This window comes from Tyto alba, unplaced genomic scaffold (assembly GCF_018691265.1).
Source record: "Tyto alba isolate M040663 unplaced genomic scaffold, T.alba_DEE_v4.0 Super-Scaffold_22, whole genome shotgun sequence".
In the NCBI taxonomy this organism is placed as follows: domain Eukaryota; kingdom Metazoa; phylum Chordata; class Aves; order Strigiformes; family Tytonidae; genus Tyto; species Tyto alba.
Window position 1 is genome coordinate 29,023,247 of NW_024881296.1, and position 25,731 is coordinate 29,048,977.

Below are 25,731 nucleotides of genomic sequence, written 5' to 3' on the forward strand. Positions count from 1 at the left end.
CTAGAATTAATGTTTAATTTCTCTGTTGCTAAGTACTTCAACTAGAGAACCTCAAGATTATTTAGAAAATAAAATCTTTTAACTTTATTTCTTTCTTGTCATTTTTGACATTTTTTTGTCTTTTATCATCACAAGAATTTAGCTTCAAAAATCTGTCCACTAGTTATATAAAATTTTGTCCACTTAAAATAGTTTAATTAATTACCAGTTTAATTAATTTAATTGTGTGCTGAAATTTATAATTCGAGGTTCAGAAACTGTAATTTAAATATATCTGAAGATGTAGCACAGACACTGCTGAACATCCTTTTCAATCATAAACTTCCTTAAGTTCAGTGGATGTAAATGTTCATGCTACATGGAACAAATTTTTTGTCCCTGTTAAAAACAAACAAACAAACAAACAAACAAACAATAAAAAATCACAATAGAAATAACTCCAGAAGTTCCAGATAAGCTTCAGACATCCGAATACCAACCTTATACTTAAACCAGAATTAAAAGAATTCCTTAGTATAAGTTAGAGTTGTTTTCAAGTTTAAATTCTGTAGACAGTGGAGGCAATATGTTTAGATAAAAAAGATCAAAATGAAGATCTACGAATTCAATCCTGCTAAAATAATTTGAAATTCAACAACTTCAAAGCAAATTTATGACAAAGCATAAATGCATACCCTTCTATGTTACTTTCACTATTTAAATTGGTCTTAGTGTAGTGGGGTGGCAAAATATCAGCCATAGGAATCATATCAACACATCAAGAGAGAAGTCATAAATATCTGGCCATACACAGGTGGCAAAATGTCTTTCAACACACATCGGTAAGGGAAGACTCGATATCCCTGATTTGTGAACATGTGAATAACAACTTCATGCACTGCCTGAGTCAGAAAATGTTAGTTTCACCTTATCACCTGCATCTGTCCCCTATGTACCACAGCCATATCAATTCAACTTCACTCAGCTATGCTTCAGTCAGCTAGTTCTCATGAAGACCTTAAGTACTAGGCTAGACAATCGAGATGTAAACTGGATAAGAAGACAAAATAGAAATACAGTGCTGGATATCACTCGCACTTTACACCTACCTTCTCAAACAGCCCCCTTAAGGATCTCAGCACATGCTGAACAGAAAAGATGACAAGATGGACCCTGAATAATTTTAAATTATAATTTCTCTCAGAAGAAAAAAACCCCAAACCTATGACTCTCTGGAGATATTCTGGCAAGAAGAAATATTCCTTCTCTAATATAGAAACTGGTCCTAATCAAAGACATTTAGAGCTTCTGTCAAGTCAGTTTAGGAAATGAGACTCAGTTTTTGTCACTGCTCAGAGAAGCTTATCTGCTAATGCCGTCAATGTCATTTCAGTTCCAAATACGAATGCAAAACTTCCATATGCTGCAAGAGGTTAACATTTCATCTACCCATTCACTTGCTATCATCTTTGCTACCTCATTCAAAGATGGATCATTTCTAAATGATGGAGATGCAAAGTTTCATTGAAAGGGGGTTTTCAAAACCTTAATGATACCATGTTTTCCACCACGTTATAGCAGTTTTAAAGTAAGCAAGGATTATGTGATATTATAATTCTTTCTAGTTTGAAATGACTGAGTGGCATGTAGGACAAGATTTCCTTTTAGTTATAGTCTGACTATTCTCCTGAAACAGTGCATTAGGATCTCAGTGAATAAATGGAGAAAAGCAGGGTAATTAAACATTTTTTTGTTAATATTTTCTTTCTCTCTTTTTTTTTTTTTTTTTTTTTTTTTTTTTTAGGAGAGAATTGTATTTCTGATGTGATGCTTAGGGACATGGTTTAGTGGTGAACTTGACAATGTTAACAGTTGGACTCGATGATCTTAAAGGTCTTTTCCAACCTAAATGATTCTATGATTTTATGATTCTATGATGTTGTGAAGAACTCTAAGCTTTTAGACAAAAAATGTTGAGTACTTATTAATGGTATACGCAGCTGAGGTCAACATTAAAGGCAGTACTGATGCTCTGGTTTTGAGTAGACACACTCCTGCACAGTTAATGACAATCAACTTCATCATGGCTAAGGCTGAGCTGGCAGAACGGAATTACTCTCAGCTGTAGCAAATATTATAATCTGAGATGTTAAGAAACAAAACAAATTCTCCAATGCCTCTTCCAATTAAGTTTGCCTTCCAATTAAGAGTGTGGTGATATATAAAACAGATCCTTTTCAGAGGAATTTGTTTCCAGTTTTCTGGTTGATTTCCAATGGAAAAGATGTCTTTGTCCCCAATTGAACAACGAATAATGCATGTTTTCCCAGATTATTCCACTTTGTTCTGTGCTATTTCTTTCCACTAAAAGAGCAGGAATTTCTCTTGTTTCTACAGAACTGTCTACCTCAGTACTAAGTCTCTTTGTGTCACTTAGAGATGTGGTTAAACTGCAGCACCTGACTTTCCATTCCTGTGTCAAAATACTCCGTCTCTTCACTCTGTCACAATGAAGGTAACAACATTTCCTTCAACAGACAAGAACAGAGTACCATTAATGTATATTTAAGGTTGCCAGTCATGTTGATTGACACAGTGGGCTGCCAGAAGCATTAACTTACACCTTTAAAAAGGTGTACGTTTCATTCTGTTTGTTCAATCTACAGTGGGACAAGTACCCCCGAACATGAATCATTTATGCTTGCCATGATCTGGCAAATCAATAGTAACCTTCTCTGATCTGCTACTTTGAACTGGGTGAGTTCATAAAACTGTACTCAGTCTAAATCCACAATGGACATTGTTTAGAGGCTACTTAAAACATCCATGCAGCATTAATAAAATCAAGAAGGGAATGTTTTTCCTGGCATCTGAAGAAGCATTGCCTGTCATTCATTCTAAAGGGTTTCTTTACTACTTCAGAAATGTCATACTGGAAGATCTTTAGGGAACATCTTACTAGCATTGAAACTGTTTTAATAAAATATTAACAGAGGTCTCCAACAAGACTGCACTTACTTTGTACCATTGCCACAACAAAAATCTGTAAAGAAAAAGCCTTTCAGATTTGAGGAACAGAACAATTTCTTTAGCTGAAATAAAAGCACAGTAGTCTATGAGACATGATTCTGCACTGGATTTGTAAGTACACTACAGTAATGATCATCACATCTAGAAAGAGTGAAAAGTCCAACAATTCTATAGAGTAATTACATACTTAGCATCAATGGATGAAATCGTTAAATAGAAGTGAATTAGACTGGGAGCCATTCTTGGAAAAACGCTTGGCTGATGACTTTGATAAGAAGATGTCAACATACATTTTCAAAATGTTTCTAGCTGAAAAAATCACTACTATTAGAAAGTCCTATTCCCTTGAGAAATTTCTAGACCAGTTCTTCATATGGCAAAGACAGCAAACAAGTTTCCATACTTCTGAGTCCATAACAAAGCTTAGCTACAAGTATTTTCAGATTCTGCTGGTTTTGTGTACAATTTTTTAATAACATACAAGCGTTAGTACTCACTCATATCATCCAATTCTGATTATGCAGTCTTTTTCTTAGTGGATACCACTAGGCAACATAGGAAGAAGATAATCTTATGAAGGGAATCATGTAGACACAACATTTTCAGTAAAAGTCTACCTGGATTTGTTGGAACTGTTCTTTTTGCAGGAACCCCTCTTCCATTTGTAACATGCATGAACAAATTATGGGATCCATATTATCTTTACCCCTTTTAGCTAAACAGTACACACTTTCTCTACAGCAAGATTTTAGATTCTAATTTATTCCCACACATTAAAGGAAAAAGTAAGTATTGTGTGCAAACACTGTGTGTGTATGTATGTGTGGGAAGTATTTTGCAATGTAGATGCAGCTGTTGCTTTGTGAGCTGCAGCTAGTAAAACTAGAATTATGAGCTGAAGGTGTCCACTTCCAGGTTCCCCTTTTGGAACTATGAGGCCTCGTTACATTTTTGATCCTGTTATCAACAAATATCTTTGAAGCCTTCTGAAAATTATTATTGTTTTTTATCTGGATGTGATTTCCATGCAAGATGAGAAGCTATGCTATTGGCTGTATTGGAAACCTGGATACTGCTGTCTTGCTGAATCGCATCCACAACAGGTAGAAACACTCTTAAGGTTGTCTTTTTGTTTGTTTTGTGTGGTTTTTTTTTTGTTTGTTTGTTTGTTTGGTTTGGTTTTGTTTGTTTGTTTTTCCCCTTAAAAATGAAGAAATCTGTCTTCCTTTCTTTGTTAAAAATCATTAAGACTGTATACCAAGCATTTAAAAGAGAAACAATGGTCACTTCACTTCAGTTAAAACAAAAATAAAAATGCCACACTCTCCTGTAAATCTGTTTTCTGAGAAAAATCTAACTTCACAACCTCCTGCATTTTTCCCACTCTGCCTGATTTATCAGATTAGTGATGGTGTTGAGGATTAACCATCATTTGGTCCCTGCTGCTCCCACAGCATTGACTTCTTAATTTAGGGACAGATTGTTACTTTGTTTCATAAAGATGCAAAGAGGCACCCCTGGGGATTTCAAGATGAGATACACTTCAAACATACAATTTAAAGTTTGTTATGAATCTATATTCGTTAGTTTCTCAGGGCCCACATTCAGCTGATGGGCCCTCATTTAAGAAATCTAAATATTTTCTTCTAGAATGCAAATCAGCAGGGATTGTGGGGATTTTTTTTGTTTGGCTGTTTTTTCGGTTTGTTTTTTTGTTTGGTTGTTTTTTTTTGTTGTTTTTGTGTGTGTGTGTGTTGTTGTTTTTTTTTTTTTTTTTTTTTTTAACATATACATTTCTAAATAAAACAAGTAATTTGGAAATTTAAGCTCCAGACATTTAAAATTGGAAAAAACAAACTAGAGGATGCTCAGATTTAGGGAATATGATTATTTGTCATCTGTGAAGATTAGGCCTTATGAACCTTAGAAATGTTCAGCTTTGATTCAGATTTTACAAATGACGTTATGCTACTGATTAGCTTATCTGTTTACCTTTGACCCTAACCTGTCTCAGGAAGCTACAAACCAGATCAGGTGAATAAAAACTAACTAATTACATAGCTAAGAAATGGGAAAGGAAGTAGAACAAGAATTTCACAATAAAAATCACAAAGGCAAAGAAATTTCACCTGTCCATTGAACTAAATCTGACAGTAACAATACTGAATAAGAAATTGAAATCTCAGAGAAAATATGGGAAAATGCTTTCATAAAATCCAAAAAGAGGATAAATTATTAAATGTTATATCCATTAAAATCATGAAGGACATGTAGAAGCATTTGTTATACAGAACAAGAAGCCACAGTACTAGCTCACATTTGAATGTGTCTGGGCATATATCAGGGTAACAGCCCCACTATTAGCATTAAGTAGCTAGTAACTGTATATAAAATACACAGACTCTCAAAGAACTCTGAAGCACACAGAAACAGAGAAATACAAGAGGCTGAAATAATTAATTCTGATAAAATGTGAGACCATGAACACCTACCAGACAATGTTCTTGTTCCTATTTAAGGCAAGGTATAAAAACATACATGCAAAACTACAAACATTGACAAACACTTATGATATAGCAATAAAGTTCTTTCCTTCTGCTCTTTTGCAAGTTTTACTTCAAGTAAACAGTGATACTGAAATGTGACCAAAGGAAGAATGTAAAGCAAAGCTGGTAGGACCTTATGGGCCAAAACAATAGGTAAAGGGCCCATTCATTTTTACATGGGTACTCTACACTTGTTACATGGAAATATAAAAATGTTATGTGGCAACCATCACTGTTAATGCAGCCACATATGACAAATTAAATGGGTGTGCCTAGCATAAAATGTTATTACTAGCTTGTGCAAATATGGTAAATGAAAATATTTACATGTCATTTACAAATGACAATTGTAAGTAAGAAGCAATATAAACACTAAGCAGGCACTCAGTGTTTCGCTACCAGGAACCTGTGAGAAATGCTCAGACAAGAAACTTAATTCAAAGTTTACTGAAGTAAAAAAGAGACTCCCCTTATATTTTAATGGGCTTTGGATCTGCTCTTAAAGTACAAATAACATTGCAGCTGAGGATAAGAACCTTACTCTAAAGAAATAAGAACAGTTCAAAGAATAATGCACTAAAAATTATTAACTTGAAAATTAAAAAATGTATTTTTTGATTATGGAATTATTTTGTCTATTTTGTAGCATTACTGTATTCTTCTTTTGTTTCTGGCAAACAAAGGAGATACTACTACACTGTGTATTCATCACAGCAGATTTCTCTATGCCAATGAACTAACCAGAAGACAAGTAAGAGTTTGCAAGTGTAGTATAATTAAAGATGTTTCAAGATGATAAACACAGCTGTGCAAGGACCACAGATACGATATGTAGGACTTAAAGCTTTTTACAGCTCTTGTATCAAATGTCTGGCTTATTAAGAACTACTAAGTCTTTCACAGTTAGTGTCAAGGCTGACATCAAATATTCACTGAATTCTCTTTTCGAAACCTAGTATGACTACAGGCCTGCTGCTACCATGTTATTACAACATCTGGTATGTGCACTAGAAAAATGAAGAAAAAAAATTCTGTCATACACATGTACTGAGAGGCTTGATCAACACATTTAGGGTATTTTGAGTTTGTCAAACTGAAACACTTCACAAAATCAGCATCCAAATAATCTGTTGACTGTTTCAGAAAACACTGTTTACATGGAACCTTGTACTAAAAATACAGCCTTGTGATTTATGAATTATAACTAGAATATGCAGTCACAGTTGGAAGGTTCAAATATTCTATTGCTAAAAACGCACTGTAAAAACTTGGACAGAAAATGTAAACAAGCCATGTAACTTTATAACAACATCTCGATCGTTGCTGATATTAATGTGATGAGGTTCCAAGTCATGCCTGTGTTAAATTAAAATTTCAGCAGACTGTATACATACAGACAACATATGAATTGAAACATACTAATTCTCTTCTACTATATTGAATGTTAAAGCAATTTTGGTTGCTAAACAAACGTTTTTACAGCTTTTGATCAGCTGCATCCCCTAACAGTGTTACAAACAAAAAATACTCCTTAAGTTCAACACCAGACCCAAGATAATTATTGCCAGCAGGTGGCCAAGAATTGGCAAATGCAATTAATCTATATCTTGTAATGAATTTTAAAGAGTGAGTTAAGCAATCAGCTCATTACCTAGATGTGTGATTTCCTTCAGAGTTTCATGTAGTTATATTTTTAGTGTATAGCTACCAAAAATGACTATGCCACAACACAGAAGTGTCAGAATGCTACATTTTGACCATTTCCACAGACCTATTTGTAGTTCTGCTTTCAGATTCTCAATTTCTTATGTTGGTAAGAAGTTTCTTGGCTGACTAGTCACACTGAAGTCAAATGAAGAGGTTCCTAACAATGGGAATGAGTATGGTATAGCAACCAGCTTAGAAAAGAGAAGCTGTCTAAATAGAAGAGCAATTTTTACTTGAGAACAGAACAAATCCTGCTCAGATATATTGAGATACTAGCTGTAGAGCTACACATTACTAGAGTGAAAAATAATCTTGTTGAAAAATTCTTGCCCTTTCTTGATCAAGACAAATCACATGGGCAATTGTATTAATCAAACAGGGCAGATTGGGACATGTCAGGAGACTTAAGTTCAGTGGAGTTTTGGTTCCTATTGTTGTGCTAGTTCTTCATGGTTATTGTAATATTCTTGCTCTGTTGTAGTCCACAGGAGATTTATTACAGAGCTCATTACATTAATTTGATATACTTTAATTAAAATATTAAAGATAACCGTAACAAGGGACCTGAATGGTGTTGTGTGAGATCAGTTTCACAGAATGACATATTGCTTCTCATCTTCAAATGTAGACTTTTAAGCAGGGCTGCCACACAAAAATAGGCTTTCTACTTTATCTGCTGATGGAGACAACACACTGGGTTTTCCGAGGTTGTTCCTAAACTGAGAAGTATTTGGGCTTTTTGCCTTACTTGTAGTAAATTTCAGTTTGTACTGGTTAAGAGCCCTAGAAGTTTTCAGGGATATAATCTCTGAATTGTAAGTTATGATTCATTGTTAGCTACAGAAGAATTTGCAGAAGTATGCTATCAAGCAGAACACACCCAGCTCATGCTTCTCTATCTCTCTTTTATGTAATCTGTCCCTCTAATACAAGCTATTAATCAATGGGCTCAGAAATTTTCTCGATTGTGAATAAATCTAGCAAACACGGGCAGCAGATATTCCTGAAAAATTTAGAAGTTGTAAAGGTAAATGATGTGCAAATTACAATGTCTCTTCTCTGTGCATTTCTCTGTATTTGGAAGAGATACAAGCAGCTATGCCTGGGCATGTGCACACACGTACATACACATAAACAAAATCAGGCCTTCAAATTATCTATAGTAGAAATTATTTGGAACATCATAAGAAATGGAGCTCCTATTAATCTTCTAAAAACATAAATACTGAATGAAAACATATGTTAGATTTGAAATATTTACTGTCTTGTTCCTTTTGAACTCTAATAGTATACTAATGGATTTGCCAGAAAAATATCAAAGTACAGACAACCCAGAGTGCCCACTAGCAAAAGGGTAACTTACTGGATGTGAATTAACATATAAAATGCACTGAAACAGAATTTGCCCTGACTAATAATTGCATCAACAGCCATATCACAGACTATCCTCAAAATATTCTGAAACATAATGGAAACAAAGTTTAAATTATCTACATTATTTTGATAAAGAACTAAAGAAGTTAATTTCTACTTTTCCTTTAAATAATTTCTCAGCTTGACCCTCCCTGTTACAGAAAGCTTGTTAATAGGGGGATGTTCCCTCTCTCCTCTTCCTAAATGATATTATTGGCATTTATGTTTACAGCTGGTGCCTGTTGGCAGTCCTATCACATCTGCAGGTCTTCTTACTCTACTGATCTTATGTGTGTCATGTCTACTTCTCAGAGTCACAGGATGGTTGAGGTTGGAAGGGAAATTGCCTTCTACATAGTCTGGCACTGTCTTCCTAACACCCTCCATCAGTTATTTATACACAGTGATAAGATCTTTGCCTTCTGTTCTCCAAGCTGAACAATCCCAGCTTTCTCAGACTCTCCCTGCATGACAGATCCTCCAGTTCATCTTTGTGGTGCTTAACTGGACTCACTCCAATACCTCCATGTCTTTCTTATACCGGGGTGCTCGGAACTGGATGCAGTGCTCCAGACATGGCTTCATAGCATGAATTGTTAATAAACTATTAACATCTAATTATCTCTGTAGAAGTTGTCATTAAGGATTGTGAATTAAGAAGGCCTACAAAGGTTTTGTTAAATCAAATCAAGACCGATTCAAAGGTATAGCATGGATTGTTAATATACTATTAATCTCTAATTATCTCAGTAGAAGTTGTCATTAAGGATTGTGAATTAAGAAGACCTTGAAAGGTTTTGTTAAATCAAATCAAGACTGATTCAAAGGTAGGCTCACAACTTTAACTCAGCAAGTATACACCAAAAAGAGTAACTTCTAATGAAGGTACAATTTTAATTCCTCAAAAAGACTAATAATTTCAGTTATATATTTGCTATGAAGTAAATATAAAGGACAGCATATAAATCACTGATAAAAATATGACATCTGAAAAATTTCCACACTTCATTAGCTCATTTTAACATACAAAAGTTGATATATCAATGTATGCAATGGTTAACCAATGCAAATGCCTAATCTTATTTTTGTATGCTTACATTACTTGTCCTCTTTCATTTTGCTACACTTGACTTGTTTCAGATTAAATGACCAAACAAGTGCCTTTCTGTTTGTGTGCCACCTTGATTACACAGCAGCAGCAGCTAGAACAAGGGAGATGGCAGAGGGAAACAGACATAACCATAATACAAGAAAATACAGAGAATAAAAACACTGGACAAAATGTCTAATGAAAACAAACAGACATATTTCATGAAGTATGTCTTTGGTTTTGTATATTAAAGGAAAGCCAAACTTCAGTATGATATCATGAAACAATGTAGAGATCATTTTTGTCAAAATTCGGTGTAAAAAAAGGAAAACACATTTTGTCACAATAGAGGGATTCACTGGTCAACAAAAGTTGATCAGATTATTTCTGTTATTTGATTTTTTACTAATGAATATAAGAGTAGAATCAGTTTATCTGACAAATAATTCTATATGTCAAAATTAAACTGTCCAGTAGAGAAATAACTTTGCATTAAGAGAAGCCATACCAGATGAGAAAAACATAAAATCAGATATCTAAATGCTAGGAATAGGTAATTTTTTCTTATTCACATAAAGATATAAAAAATCTGTTTATGCCGTACATGTTGGTGCTGTTGATGGAAAATTTCTTCCTGATCCTGTGGAACACAAATTCATACTTTAAAGTGTGAATATACTACACAACTTTTGCTAACACTACAAATGTATTACAGTTTCCTTTTCACTCATTTCTAGTAGCAAATATGCCTTCAAATGATACTCACTTGGAATTTACCCTCTTCTGCTAGTTCTCAAGTCCATCTTTCACTTAAAAGAACGTTATATGAAAAAAAAATTGTTTGTTCACAGCAAGATGAACTTCCTCACCTTAAAGGTAATGAAGCAAATGAAGCAAGACAAAAACACTCTCTGTAGAACCCAGATACTACAGGGAAGCATTGTGGTTTTGGAATAGATGGCTCCTGTGGACTGGTCTGGTAGCAAGCTGCTGCTAACAGCCATGTGGCCATCTGACATTTGTATTTGAATTAAGAGAAACAGTGTTCCCAAATAGCTATGGGAAATGCTAATTTGACATGATTATGATGTATACAGAAAACCAAAGTCAACAGGTTATTATGTATACAACTGATTTTGTAACCTGTTTTTACTCTATACCTGAAAATCAGCACTTTAGGCTTCCTACATGTTGTATTAGAAAAAGACATAATGGATCAGTGATTTTTTTCTTGTAGTATTGAACCTATGCCTAGCGATACTCATTTTTACAAGAGGTCTGCTCAGTTCATTAATATAAAAATTCCCATTTGCATTCTAAATTACCTTTCTGCTGTAAGTAACAAATCCTTTTATAAAGATTTAATAAGAAGATCTCTAAGTAGGTCTGGAAAGATAGCCTAGCTAATCATAGTATTGACTTGAATACATATTTTTTTAAATTATAGAATTTTTATATTAATGTACTTGCTCTAAATTTTTACTTCTTACATATAGTTTCATACAATTTTTAGAAAACCTTATTTTAGGGAACAAACTCCTTTTCCAGGCATTGTGAAATGAAAGGAGCATAATTTTTTTCCTCATTTAAAATAGAGAAAATTAAGATTGTGATCTGTGATTTTCTACATACTAGTATTAAGGATCAATAACTGAAGGATCGGGTACGAGTCAAAGTTTACTGAGTTTATACTAAGATGAATCACCAGTACAGTCTAACTTAATGGCACCGCTTCAGTTTTTCTGTATTCACCCCTGGCATTTGATTTATTGATCCTTTCTCCATCTTCATTTTAGTGAGTATTAATCTCTGAAATCACTCAGCAAACAATGTTCTTCAACTGACCATTCTAACTCACTAGTACAGGACCTGTCCCATCATGAAAAAAAAAAACAACAAATCATCTCAATATTCGGTAGACACTGCTAGTAAAGAACAGCAATATACCCTGGTATATCAGGAGACCTCAGTCACCCATCTCATGGGCAGAACTGTCCCCAGGGATAGCCAGCAAGGGTTAGCAAAGGCCACCAAACGGCACCACTTGCTATGATGGGTGACTTGTTACCTACACTGTGAGGCGCAGCCAGGCAGACGCCTCGTCAAGTAATGGTCTGAGGGCAGGCAAATCAGGGAGCACGCTTTGTCCACAAACAGCCCTCAGAAGTCTGTGGAAGACATAGCTAAACAAGTCTGTAGACTAAACTTCCATCAGGCACAAGTGCAATTAAAACTTCACTATAAAAATGAAACTGTGGAAACAGAGCTGCCTTCCTTATTTTTTTTTTTTAGCAACAGATATATAAGTTCATTTATTCTGTGTACTTGTTAATTCTTGATAGGATATTTCCGTTTGTGAAGAATGGCAAATTTTGCTGTGCAAAATAAGATGCTACTTGTCTGCTTTTGGAATAGACAGTGAGAGTATTTTCCAGGCTGAAACCAGTCTCTTAAGATACTAGAACAGCAAAGTCCTGGAAAAGTCTGAGAATACAAATACCCAAATCTTATTGAGCATATGGTTTGCTTCCTGGCAGTTAGACTATTTCCTAGCATTTAAACTATTCTGTGTCAAACTTCATCTTTCATCAAGCCTTCTTATATTGTAGGGTGATATTACAAGAATAATGCACAAGTAATGTTTCAGCATGGCTGGTATGAGTTGAGGTACGAGAATAGGGAAAATAAAGAATGAGACAGACCACAAAGGCTAGAAGCCTCATGCATTGTTTGTTGTCAAACACTAATAGTCTAGTTTGATGTTTCTGAGAGCATTGTAAAACACAGGGTAACCTTTGCCCATTCCTTACTCTGGAATTCCCATGTACCAAATGCCACTGAGGCAGAGCAGCTTCCCTGGGACGGCTGCCAGTGCTGGGTGTACAGCTTGCTGAAAATAACTTGGTGCCAAGAAGATGCAAAGGGCAATCACTTAAAGGGAGAAATGCCATCAGACGATTTAGCACAAGCACAGAAAGACTACAGCAACAGTGAGAGAGGAATATATGTATTTCAAGTGAGAGCTAAGAGACAACTGCAGAGCAAAAGTTGCAGTTTCTAGAACTTATTTCATTAGTTACTGATTTCTTCAGTATCATTCTGAATTTCTTCAGATTGATTAAGCTGGAAACTAGACAGAGGCGTAGCCTGATTTGCTGATGTGCTAGTGAAAAGATGATGAGATAATTTTGCCAAACATTTATTTATGAACAAATGTTTATTGGGAGATATGGTGAAGGCTACATAACTGGAGTGTTGACCTTGTTATATCAGAATAAAAGATAGCAAGGGAAGACATTAAGAATGAAGTAGATTCCAGAAAGACTTGAACTGTTAGATGGTTTGTCTCTTCAGAATAAAATGCAGTAGAGATTAGTTGCCAGAATATTAACACAGAATTTACATAAAACACATAAAACAGCAAGGCCAAGTTGATAAAACAGGAGAACAGGATTTTTCCTGTTATCAGACTCAGATATAAACTGAATACCAAAACTGGAAACAATACTGCTTTCTGTATGTAACATATACAACCCTCTTCCATACATGGAAGATTACTGCAAAGCCAAGCAGACTTCTTGCATGTATAAGAAGGGAATTTGATTTATATCTGCTAAGTTTTCTGTACTGTGCAATTTTTCAGGACCCCTCGACAAGTTAAACATCCAGTCATAGATCTGATCTTTCATCTTGTGAGTTTCTGTTAGATCCTAATTCTTTTCCCACATCTATATTTAATAACTCACAAAAAAAAGTAATAATTAGAATTTTTTATACTGTTATAAATTTAGAAGGATATACAAATATTCCAAATCCACAGATAGATTCTGTCAATTTTCCAGAACAACCATTGAATAAATTTCTAAAAATGTGATAATAATTGAGTAATCAATTGCTGGTACTCTGAACTGGTATTGTCAAGACCAGCACAGACATTGGAACTTGTTCAATATTCAGACATTCTGTAAGAAAAATGATTCACATGATTAAATACTTTGTTGGAGATCTGAAACATTCAGGGTATTTAAAATCACCATTCTCCATAGGAAAACAAAATGCATGGCCATATTATTGTTGTTATGGAACACATTATTTACAGGTACTGCCATCGTGATTTTTCTTTCACATATTAAGTAGAATTGCCATAATAAATTCGTGAAGAATGTGTGAATGGTCCAGATAATGGTTCACCCTGTGAACCAGTGAGGGTAATATATGTTCTCAAGTAAATAAGTAATGATTCTCATTGTTTCTTTTTTCTAAATGTCAAGTCTTTAAGTTTCCAGCACTCTTCTCAGCTTTTTTCCTATTTTATCCCTCATAATCAAGGGTGAATATTTTCTAGTACTGCAAAAATTAGGACTATAGTATCTGTTATATATGATCTTTGTCTCAAATATTATCTTCTAAACACGTGATGATTTCTTTGAAAAATTGGAAGAAATATATCTTACACTTAGAAAAGGAAGTGTTGAGGAATATGATAATCCTCAGTTTCTTAGCAGCTTATTTTGAAATTTTGCAGAGATATTTCCTGTACAAACAATCTTTATCCTGATGCTGGAGACAACCTTTGTGCCACCAGAATCTTGTGGTCAACCATCATAAAGAAATCTGTGTAAAGCTGGACCCAAGCCCACAAGTACCATGATTTTGAACAGATTAAATATTTCTCTGGGCAGCCAGTGTAGAAATACTGGAGGTCAAAAGATCAAGACTTGATGCAAAAGAGGAGAAACAGTGATGAAATAGACTTAATAGCAAATTTAGAGCCAATATTGGATGGAGGAAGGTGCACCATTACAGATGTTTAAGATATCAAGATACAGTACAATTTTTCCCCATCGCTCTGTGTATCCACCCTTTCCCATTTCTTCCTCCTCAACCCTTTCATTCACCATCTGCCCACACCCTGCACACAACACGAAGCAGAGCTGGGGCTTTTGGGTCAGAGAAGACAGATTCTCTGAGGGACCTTCTGGTTGGAGCCATGCAGCCTCGGACGTGGCCAGTGATGCTGGGAAAGGTGAGCTGTTAGCAGAGCTATGGGATCAGACAATTTAGCAGTCTCTGCTGTGGGGGTGCCTACAGGCAACATAGCTCTGGGGGATGTAAGCTGTCCACCCTGCCTGCTGAAACGAGTCTGCGCTCTGGGTTCTGCAGGAGGTGGGTGCAGTTGGCACTCAGTGTGCATATGGTAGGGGAACTGAACCTTTAATTTTTATCATTTGAAAAAGAAATAATCAAATAGGTGTTTGAAGCTGTTCCATCCTCAGTTTAGGAAGAACTCCAGATGCCTAGGATACAGAGCAATTTTCCGTAACAAATTATTTATTTTTATGAAGTGGCAAATTTCCATACTAGAAGATTGTCAACATAAACTGCTTATACAAATGTTTGGTAGTTCTGCAGTCAAATAACTAGATTCATACTCAGAGAATAGAACACCTAAATATTATATTTAAATACTAAATACTTTCTGAGTTAGTAAAATATAATTTTCTGAGTTAGAAAACCTGGAGTGACAAAAGCTTGAATCTCCAACTCTTGAAAGATATTAAATGTGCAGATAGAGAAGCCACTTCCAAAAAGTAGCCTTTAATACACTTGTGTTTCATGAGTTTCTATTGGTGGGAACCAGAGATGTCTTACTTAAATGAGTCTTATGGATCCAACATACAATATTTTCATACTCTGCTGGTACTGCAATACACTTTGCAACATAAAGCAATAGCCTTAAATAATCTCTTAGCTCAATACAATTTTTCCTAGGTTAGCATTTCATTTGGTATGAATCTGGACATGATATCATGTTCCTATTTGGGATCTAAAGTCTCTGAGACCATCTCTGCTTGCCTTTCTCCCTTTCACTCTGTTATCAGTCATAATCAGAAATGTTTCTGATGTTTCCTGATAGCTGAGGATATAATTTCCCCTTATGCCTGCCTACAGTCTGCCTTAGGTGATGCATCAACTTCCTGTAAGGATCTACTCAGAGTTCAGGACAGTGTAGTTGTAATGGTCCACAACCAGAAGATAAAAGCTTTTCTTTCATTTGATATTTCTATTTTTTTTTTTTTTTAATTAATTAGATATAAAAATTTTATCCCTAGATGTAGAAATATAGTAAGTTAATTTTCTGGTCTTTGGATTTATACTCTCTAAAGAAAAAAGAATTTCAAATAAAAATGAGAAAAGAAGAAAAGGGAAGTTTTTAGAAGTAGCAAGCAGCTATTGTGAATGTACTATAAAATTCGGACAGAAGAGGAAATATTGCATTAAGCAATCAAGAGTTTAAGGAAAAAGAAAACACATATGCTTATGAGTTAGAAAAAAAGATTTTATATTTCTGAACAGTGGTGGATATAAAATATTAGCCCCAGCATGCATCCTTTAGTTCTTCTACAGAGTGGAAGGTTAACTGAAGATTACTCTGCCTCTCTTAATGAAGTGCAAATAACAATAATTTTATTTTTATTAGAAATTAATATTATAATAAAATTATAATCAGTAACCATTTGGCTATTTCTAACATTACAGTGTCCAACCACTTTGAAAATTCTGAACTACCATTTTGCTGAAGTCTACCATAACATGGCTGATATGACATATTTGACATTCTGATTTTAAAAAATTCTGAGGATCTCACAAATACAAGGAAGCCAATGGAAACGTTAGGTGCTTCAGTGAGGTACATGTTTCAAAATGAGCTCCCCAAAGCATTTTAAAGAAGTGGATAATTTTTCAAATTGAGTTTTGCCCTTAAAAAATCCCTTTGCTTAAAAGAAAATTGTTGGAGTGACCAAATCAAACTAAAACTTTATTATTATGCCTTTATTTGTAAAAATAATAATTTTAAAACCTCTCTTAAAATCCCCCATTTCTTTATTCATCAATGTGTTCAGAAACATTATCTTTCTAAATTATAGTTTTCATTAACATATCCTTTTATACTAGACTCTTCTACAAGAGTGAATGCCATTGCATGCATGAAGCATGAAAAATGTTTTATCATTTATTATGCCGTACATGATAATGGCACAGTTTAGGTTGACTCGATTTCATATCTGCTTTGGCTAAAACTGAGGCCATTCCTTTTTACATGACTGGCTTTCGAAATTGTTCTTCTTCCAGCCCAGAGCAACTGCAAAGACACTGTGTGAGGTTCATGGGCAAGATGCAGAGGAACATTAATTAGTAAACCACCCCTCTGCTCAGCAGGTACTTGACTCTGAAAGGCACCAAGGGCAATTTAAAGGAGCAGCTGAAAATTACACCATCACTGGTGATCAGTGTAGATTATTTGTTGTCAGTAGAGATAAATATGTAGTATGCCAAATGTGAGGGTAGAATATGTTGAATCTCATCTCCCAACAGGAACCACAGGAGCAACTGTGTTGACCGTCTTGTTCATATTTGACTTTTTAATGTAAATTAACTAAAACAATTTTTTCTCTCTGCTGCACTCAAGTGGCACTTCTCTGCAGAATTCAGTGGTAACGCAATTCAGATCTCCATTTGCCAGAGAGGCTGACTTACAATAGCGACTTTATAAATTAATTATTGTCTTGCGTATTTGAAACATGGACAAGAACTCCTTGCTTTGTTCAAATGCATTAGGTTTGCTTGTGTTGAACTTGATAAAGTGTAAAACAGTCTAGGTAATGAAGAAGTTGTTAACATCAGATTGTGACTAATTTTCTGTCTGCTACTAGGAGAAACAACATTAGTTCCAATGCCAGAACCTATTAATCAGTGTGGTGAAAAGGTAATTTTTAGATGAATGTTCTCAGGGGAAAATGAGGGTAACAGAGAATGAAAAAGGAGAAATACCGCTTTCATATAATCTTTCAAAAAATGTCTCTAGAAATTGAGACAGTAGCTCAGAGGCTTTTGAAGTTCTTCTAAAATTAGAGCTGAAGAAGGTCAACTGTCAAAGTACTGTCAACAGATGACAGTTAAAGGGTAGCTACATAATATTGAGACCTCTCTGCTAATTGTTTTCTATGTTTTAAACATCTGGGCCTTTTCAGACTTTTTTAGAGAATGGTTTGTTTATTTGAAAACTGATTTTCATCAGCCATCATAACATGGTACGGTGACAAACACAGATTGACATTAAATGCTTTTTGCTTTATTCTTTTATCAAATGTGAAATAGTTTTTACTAATACTTAAGAAACAACAGAAGTCAGCTCATGCTTGTTCACGTTAGTAGTAAACATGGTTAAAAGTTAAAAAAAGAATTAGCCAAGTGATGCTTTGTGGGTTTTTTAACTAAGCCGTGAATACCAATTAAAAAATTCTAATGCAGTGAGACCAAGCTGTAGTCATATATTAGGTGGTCCAGATGAATGTGAGGCTGCCCCCCAAGAGATTTTCTGACCAGCTGACATGTTTAAGCATTTTAATCCTCTCTTTCTCATATTATTGGATTTAAAATAATGTTTGTTATGGTGTTTAAGCAAAAAATAAAGAACCAAACAGAATCCCACCCTTCTTTACTCTGCTAGAGAAACCCTAAAAGACTAAATTCAGGGAAAAGATGAGAAGAATAATAATGCATCTGCAATGCATGTGAAATCCTCTTTTTAAAGTAATTGTGTTTCACAGATGAAAAACTGTAACCACTGCAGGGATATCTTAACACAAATAAATAATCTCTTTAGCACTATATATTTATCACATAAATAAAGCATGGAGTGCTGTTATTTTTTTTTTTCTCCACTGATTTTCAAAATAAGAAACAGAAGTAGTATCAGGTCTGTTGGAAGGAGGGTAAGACGAAGATTACTGAAATATTTGAAAATTCAAGGCTTCGGTGACCTTCAAGATTTCAATTCAGGTGCTAGAAAATGAAAAGATCTAAGCAGACTTTTAAAAATGGTCACTGGATTGGAACCAGATTTTCAGTCACCTCTGCCCACCAGCAGGCGCCCAAAACAAGCAAAGTCTCTGTGCCCCTCAATCCTCACAAGCAAGGTGGGAATTCTGTAGTAGTGGTGATAGGTTGTTTTTTTTTTTTTTTTCCCGCTCAAAATATATCTGGGCTTTCCTCTTAAAATAAACAATTTGTTGGAACAAAAGCTGTTCAAGAGGAGGTGCTCATTTGGAGAAAACACCCATTAGAAAGGTTTCTAAAGTTCAGGACAGAACTCCTGGAGCTGCAGGTGGAGATCTGCCTAAAACAACCTTTGTGTCTCACTTCAGCCATTGAGAAGCTCTGGTTTTGTGCCAGGGCTTGAAGTGGGGCAGCAGGCTGTGGGATCCGTCTGCCAGGCCCCACGAACACAGAATTCAACCCTGGGGGGTCACTGCAGTGTTAATCCACCCTAGCAAAGCCAACACAAGCAGAAAGGGAACTTGAATGTTTTTCTTGCATACCCTCTTGAGAGCCCGAACTCTCAAGGCAGTTGGCAACTTCTGTCTGAGGTAGAATGGGAAAACATTACCCAGACAAGCTCTTGTGCACAGCAATTTTTCAGATCTGGCCATTTTATTTAGATACTAAAGTGAGTTTGAGTTTTTTTGAAAGCTTGAACAATTCTATCAGCTCTGATGATGATATATAGCATGAACTTCATTCAACAGATGCTTGTTGCACTGGTTTTTATTACCATACTATTACTGAGGTTGTATTTTGGTAGTGGATAATGTTATTATAGGTATAGCTTTGTGGTTCAGAGAGACAGGATGTTACAGCTTTACTACGTGAAAAATATATTGTGATACAGAGCAGTACATGTTGGTCCCTAAACAAAAGTACTATTTCCTTGTTATTCCTCAGCCTTTAAAATTATTACTTACATAGCTGTGTCATTGAAGCAGATCATGGTCTATACTGAAAACAAGTGAGATCAGCCCCCTCTGTATTACAAACACACACATACTTTTGCAGATGCTAGCACATAAGCTAAGAATTAACTGTGAGGTTGTGATTTCAAATAAAATCTGGTAAACTTTTTTTTTTTTTTTTTTTTTCTGTGAGAAAGGGAACGAGAGAAAGGTGGTTTAGAGGGTGATGGAAGGGAAAGAATGCATCACAGCTTCTGCAGAGCCATCAAAAGAAGCCTGATGGTACTGAAATGCTGAGGATGTCGTGGGAAAATGGTATGAAACAGGCATGACAAAAGGCTAATGAGCCTAAAATTTGATCTAACTGATGAATGAGTGCTTGTAGTACTTGAAAGCTCAGTGGGTCTGATCTTTCACAGATATAAATTGATGGAGTCCTGTTAATCTCACCTGAACCATGACATTTTACACTCTCACACATTAGTCCAATATGAGTCTCCTTTTTATCTTTTGGTTGTTCTGCTTTTTAAAGCAGTCCTACAAAAATATAGCAGCTGTGCACCTGAGGAATTTTCTTGGTGAAGAAATACATTCCAGTTTTATCTTTCTAGCTGGTACTTATGGTTTGTTCAAGAAAATTAAGGTTTTTTAATAGCAGAATTTTAGAATTTGTAAAATATACATTCAGTATCATAGTCCTCTCTCTACAGTATATTATTTTCCACTTTATTTAGTATTGTAAGGTCATTTTCAAGAGAATTTTTTAATAACAGTGTCCTCAGATCTGCTAAAGCATAAAGCAACTCACTGTCCTCACAAGCTTTGAACAGGCAAAGCTCCCTCCTCTCCTTTGCTGATGTGTGCAAGTTCTCCTTTATTAATCAGGACTAATTATTGTTTTCCTGGCTGTCTTACAGTCTTCTAATGACCATATTGATTAAACTGGAAATACATTGCCTAATTAAATTTATGATGGCCATTCTGATGCCACTTGAACATTGTTATTAATAGTCACACAGATATTATGGCAGTGTGTGAAACAGAAATGCTTATGAATAAGTAATACAGAGTCAAATCATATCCCAAAATTTGAAACAGAAAGGGGCAGCAGTCTGTTTCAACATGGTTGTCAGTTCATACAAAGCCAGAAGTGTGCTTTCTTCATGAAGACCTCACACATCTGCTTTCGTCTCTCTCTGGGTGTCTATGTAAGCTCTGCTGCTCCCTCCCAGCAGCCTGGTACGCAGCAAGTCCTCATTCTATCCAACCTGCTCAGAGGCTTAAAGCCAAGTATAAGTGGTAAGTCGAGGGAAAGGCAAAACCAAACATCAGGTGTTGTCAATGTTTAGTGTACTACTGTGTGCAGCTGCATACATGAGTGAAGCTCACAGCACTGTTACACCCTCAGTTCCTTCTGGAAACTGATGCTCTTCTACAGACATACCAAGCGGATGTTGTTCTCTGGGGCTGTTGAAGAGGTCCCAGTTCTCGTTCTGTATCAAGATCATCATACATAAAGGGAAAAAGAGCTACAAACTTTGGATGACAGCTGAATGCTTGGGAAAGTACTAAGGCATTTCATGTCAATATGTGTTCATTTCTAATGCTCAGCAGCCACCTAGGAATTGTCATCCCCCTTCCAAGGGATGAGTCCTTGCACACTAATGGTAGCTCTGCTATCACATATCAGGACAAGCCCCAGAGCTTAGCCATCCTGCACAAGCACTGCAGGAAGGGTGCTATGGGAAAAAGGTTGGGTAGGGAGAAAGAAAGGGAATAAGAACATGAGAATACAGACCCTTTATTTTAAAAGGAATAATAGGCAATTTCCAAAGGGAGCAGAAGTAATTACACAGTAGCTCCAGGAGTTCTCTAGCTGAAGTTAAGGTTTCTTAATTTCACTTTTACAGATGTATATTTCTCTGAGCCATCTCTGAGTTGCTGAATATTTCAGTCAAAACATGTCTACCTCCCACTTTATTCTTGGAAAGGTAATGATCGTCCTTTCTAAAACATCTTTCCTACATCCAGATGGGTTAGTATCATAGACTCTGCTACAACCATGTAGAAAATTGTATACAGGTCCTGACAGCAGTTGCCCCACAAGTGTGTTCTGCCTCTGTGACAATAAGTTAAACTTAGTTTAACATAAGATTCTGTGCTCTCTACTTTTGAGAACCTTACAGTGTCAGCATTAACACATGCCATAGTGAGATATTAGTTGGTGAGTTTTCTCATACCAGGAATTTTTGTGGGTTACTAGTATAAACCTACCAGCTGAGGAAAAAAAAATACCTCTGCTACTATCTTCTTCTAAATATTTGTCTCTTATTTTTAAAATAACCAACTCAAAGAGAAATAAATCTTGCTGTTTGTATCTGCATGCAATTCTTTAGCTAAACTATAACAAATTTGTCTCTGTGTGTGATGGGGTGAATCTGAACTGCTCCTCCCCAACTATTAAGAGGGATAGATCATCAGCTATGTTTATCCATCCAGGCAACCTGGATGTCTTTTTTGGCTGGATAGTAAGCTAGCAGAAGCATATCATATACCACCATGATACTATGTGGCTTAAATAAGTAGCTAAACTGAGTTCTCATCCATCCTCACTCACAGCTCCCACTGGGAGGAAGAACGGAATAAGAAAATCAAACTCAATAGGGCCTTTTCATTAGTTTAATTTCTATAGTTCGACATTGTTTATATAATAAAATGACAGCTATGATTTTTTATTCAGTTTCTAAGAACAGAACAAGTGAAAAATATGTATCAAAATTACAGCACTGACGGACTGCAGATACCACACTATTAAATGTGTGGAAAAGAAATACTTAAATCATTTGATTTGTTTTTTGAGAATTGTCTCTGCCCCAACTTTTCACTTAAAGTTTTGCCATTGAAGTCTGGCTTCTGGAACTGCTCTCTCTTCTATCTGATCTGGCTCTGATTTGTTAATTTTCTACTTTAAAACTGGAGGCTTTAAAACAGATAGCTATCACTAGCCTAGATCTGAGCACTGTGAACCCTAGCAATGTATCTCCTGAATCCCACAGTCTGTTATAGAAAAAGAGAAATTATAAGTTCAGGCATTCAGATATTGTTTTCTAATGCAATGATAAGTTCAGACATGCAGATATTGTTTTCTGATGCAATTTGCTTGGAATGCTACTGTTGTAAAGATAATAATAAAAATAAAATTAAAAAGTGTTCTAAACAATTTTCAGGAACATACTGAAGAATTCTTTTGCTAAAAAATCTTCCAGAAGTTGACTTTGCATTTTAAATTTCTATAAATTAATTAAATAAATTATGTTAAATACCACAAATATATTCTCTCTCTCCAGTATTTATGCAAACCTAATACTTCAGACCTGACAAATACCAACTATCATCAGAAGACACATTTTTTGCTTTCCACTCATTTACTGTGAAATCACAGAAAAAGGTGATCAGCCACCCTTTTCTGATTGCATATGTGATGCTTGGCTTTGTGGCCCAGCTTTTCAGCTACTGTTGTTCATCTTCAGCTGCCTAAAAAGATGCATCTCGTGTTGCCCAGAGAAAGAAAAGGCATTGGAACTTCTGAACTGCTTTGAACACTTAGGGTACACGTCTGTCTGTCCCAGTGCCCCCAGGGAAAAACTCTAAATAACATCAGTTCTACATCCTAAAGGTCGTGACTGAAAAGTGCAATTTTCACACTAGATGTAAAGCCAGTGTTTCACTGAAAGTGTAAAAACTGATGTCCCTTCTTTCTGGCTGAGCAACAAGAAAAATGAATGCTTTAATTCCAACACAGAGAGTCCCATCTTCCTCCCAAATCTATGGATGTAGGAGGAGAAATACTGAGCCATTATTTCGTTACAAAACACTTAATTTTGTTCTGGCAGCTGGTAGGACCCCAGCTGTCCCTTTCACTTTCACCCTGTGACAAACACATGGAGCACTGCAATAATTTCAAGCACAAAAATGGATAAAAGATGAACAATAGTGAGTTGCTAAGAATGCTCATGTTTTCCTGGCTGCCCCAAATGACTTGTTTTTCTGTCAGCACAACTGCATCAAGAGCTTTTGGCCATATATCTAACTTGATTACAGGACAGATTAGATCTTAAACTTTTCTTAAGATTAAATAATGAGGTGTCAGGTTTTAGTCTATTGACAGTAATGGCTTGCTTAATAGCAGGTGTTTCTGCTTCATACAGCTCCTATAAAGGAAATTACCAGTATAAGAGAAGTTTTTTCCCTTTGAGATTGAAAAATTACAAGAAAACCATATATAAGTCACAAAATTTTAATTTTCAGACTGTTTCTCATTAAAGTATGCTTTAAGTATTGTCAGAAGAACCATGGGGTGAATGAAAAGGAATTACGTATGATTGATTGTTTCAATTATACTTCATAACTGCAATGAAGACACTGGAAAACCAGTCTGCTTTAATGAGCTACCTAGAGGTCTGGTAAGGGCAAGCAGAGGGCTTGGTTACAGAAGGGAAAAAGCACAGAAACAGGGAGAAAGGGAGAGGAAACAGCTGCTGTTATAGTGGTATATTTATATACTAGTTTATAGAATTAAACATTTCAAAGTTTAAAAAGTGATCTGCAATATATTGGATCAGACTCATCAAAGTATGTCTTACTCTGCTGGAATCACTAGAACTTCACTGGTGACAACTCTTGTCCACCCTATGGTAATAAACTCAGAATGAGCAGCCATTCATATCACTTCAAATTTCTGCAATACAGACTTTTTTTTTTTGAGATAGTGTGCCTGCAAATGTCACTAAGTGTTTCATCCACTGCAGAGATGCCAACCTTAAAATGTATTTTGCTCTTGATGCTGGATTGAGAATGTTCAGAGAAAACACTGCAGATAAACTTTTCTTACTAAAGTAGAAAAACAATGTAATTTCCTCAGCTGAAGTCTACTCAGCTTGTTTACTATTAGTATCTCTAGTAGCAGTTGCTACGAAACACAGATGCAGCAAAGTGTAGATTATAGAACTTAAAAACTAAACTTCTCCAAAAAATGTTTATCAAAAGAAGTGAATAATTTAAATCCAGGAAATTATTATAAACAAATGTCTTACAGATTGTCTTCTGAAAACTTGGATATCTTCATGTAGTTACAGGGTTGTTCATTACAGATCAGGCTACAGTCCCTATAGACTGAGGCTTCTTAGTCAAATTTACTAGTTAATCATTTAACAAATACTTATTAACATTTCTTAACTTGGGGCTAGAGAAACAGTGCTTTAGTTTTTGAAAACTACTGGCAGTTCATGTAGGAAGACTGTGGGGAGGGCTCGGGAGGAGAGAATGCCACGGAGATTACAGAATAACAGTTCAACTAACGAAGCTTGACTTTGGGTTGTTGGATGCTATAAAAAAAAATATCCTCAAGTATCTCCAAAGAGATGAGACACTAAAGAGTTTATCTGTGGCAAGCCTCTTTGTTTCTGCAGTCATCAGTGAAGATACAGCAAAGGAAATGGAGGAGCTGCAGTTATGCATTTGCAATACACAAAGTCCTTGTTTTCCCACTAGGCACTGCAGAATAGCAATTGTCCATTCACAGCACATATCACATCCTCTGCATTTCAGAGCTAATATTTTTGCAGTCCTTAAGCTAGTATGCTTCAGTCTAGTGTAGCTAATTTTTGTAACCCTTTGAGGTGCATTGCATGAAGTAGGTGTGATTACATTCTCTTGTTATTTTTTTGGGGTATAATTTTTAAACTAAAAGATTTTCAAATGGCAGAGGGTTTACATCTACAGCAACATCTAAGCTGTAAAAAGTCTTGCTTCACAAACTGGAGAAATATGATGATTTCCAGTCATTGAGCATACCTGTATATTAAACCCATTAACAACAGAAATCAGCTGTGTTGGCTGAAATTATTTTTAAGACCACTCATATGCACACACATACACACACACGAGCTCTGACAAGTGGCTCCTCCTCTTGTATTTTAGAACCACACACTCCTCAAAACAATGTTAGTTTTATGCTAGCAGTTGCTTTCGTTTCCTGCAGCACACACTGTCCACTGTAATGCTGCAATACTCATTCAAGGCAGATCACCAGCTCGAATATAAATTGAATCTATATGCCATCAAACAGACGTCAGGCTACATTACCTCAACTTCCAAACAAATTTCCACTTTC

General features: G+C 35.6%; 1 protein-coding gene across 4 annotated transcripts in view; it reads right to left on the reverse strand.

Annotated features, from left to right (window-relative positions):
- PDE7B (phosphodiesterase 7B) overlaps positions 1 to 25,731 on the reverse strand; it is a 179,731-nt gene that overhangs the window by 152,908 nt on the left and 1,092 nt on the right. The gene's annotated exons all lie outside the window — the stretch shown is intronic.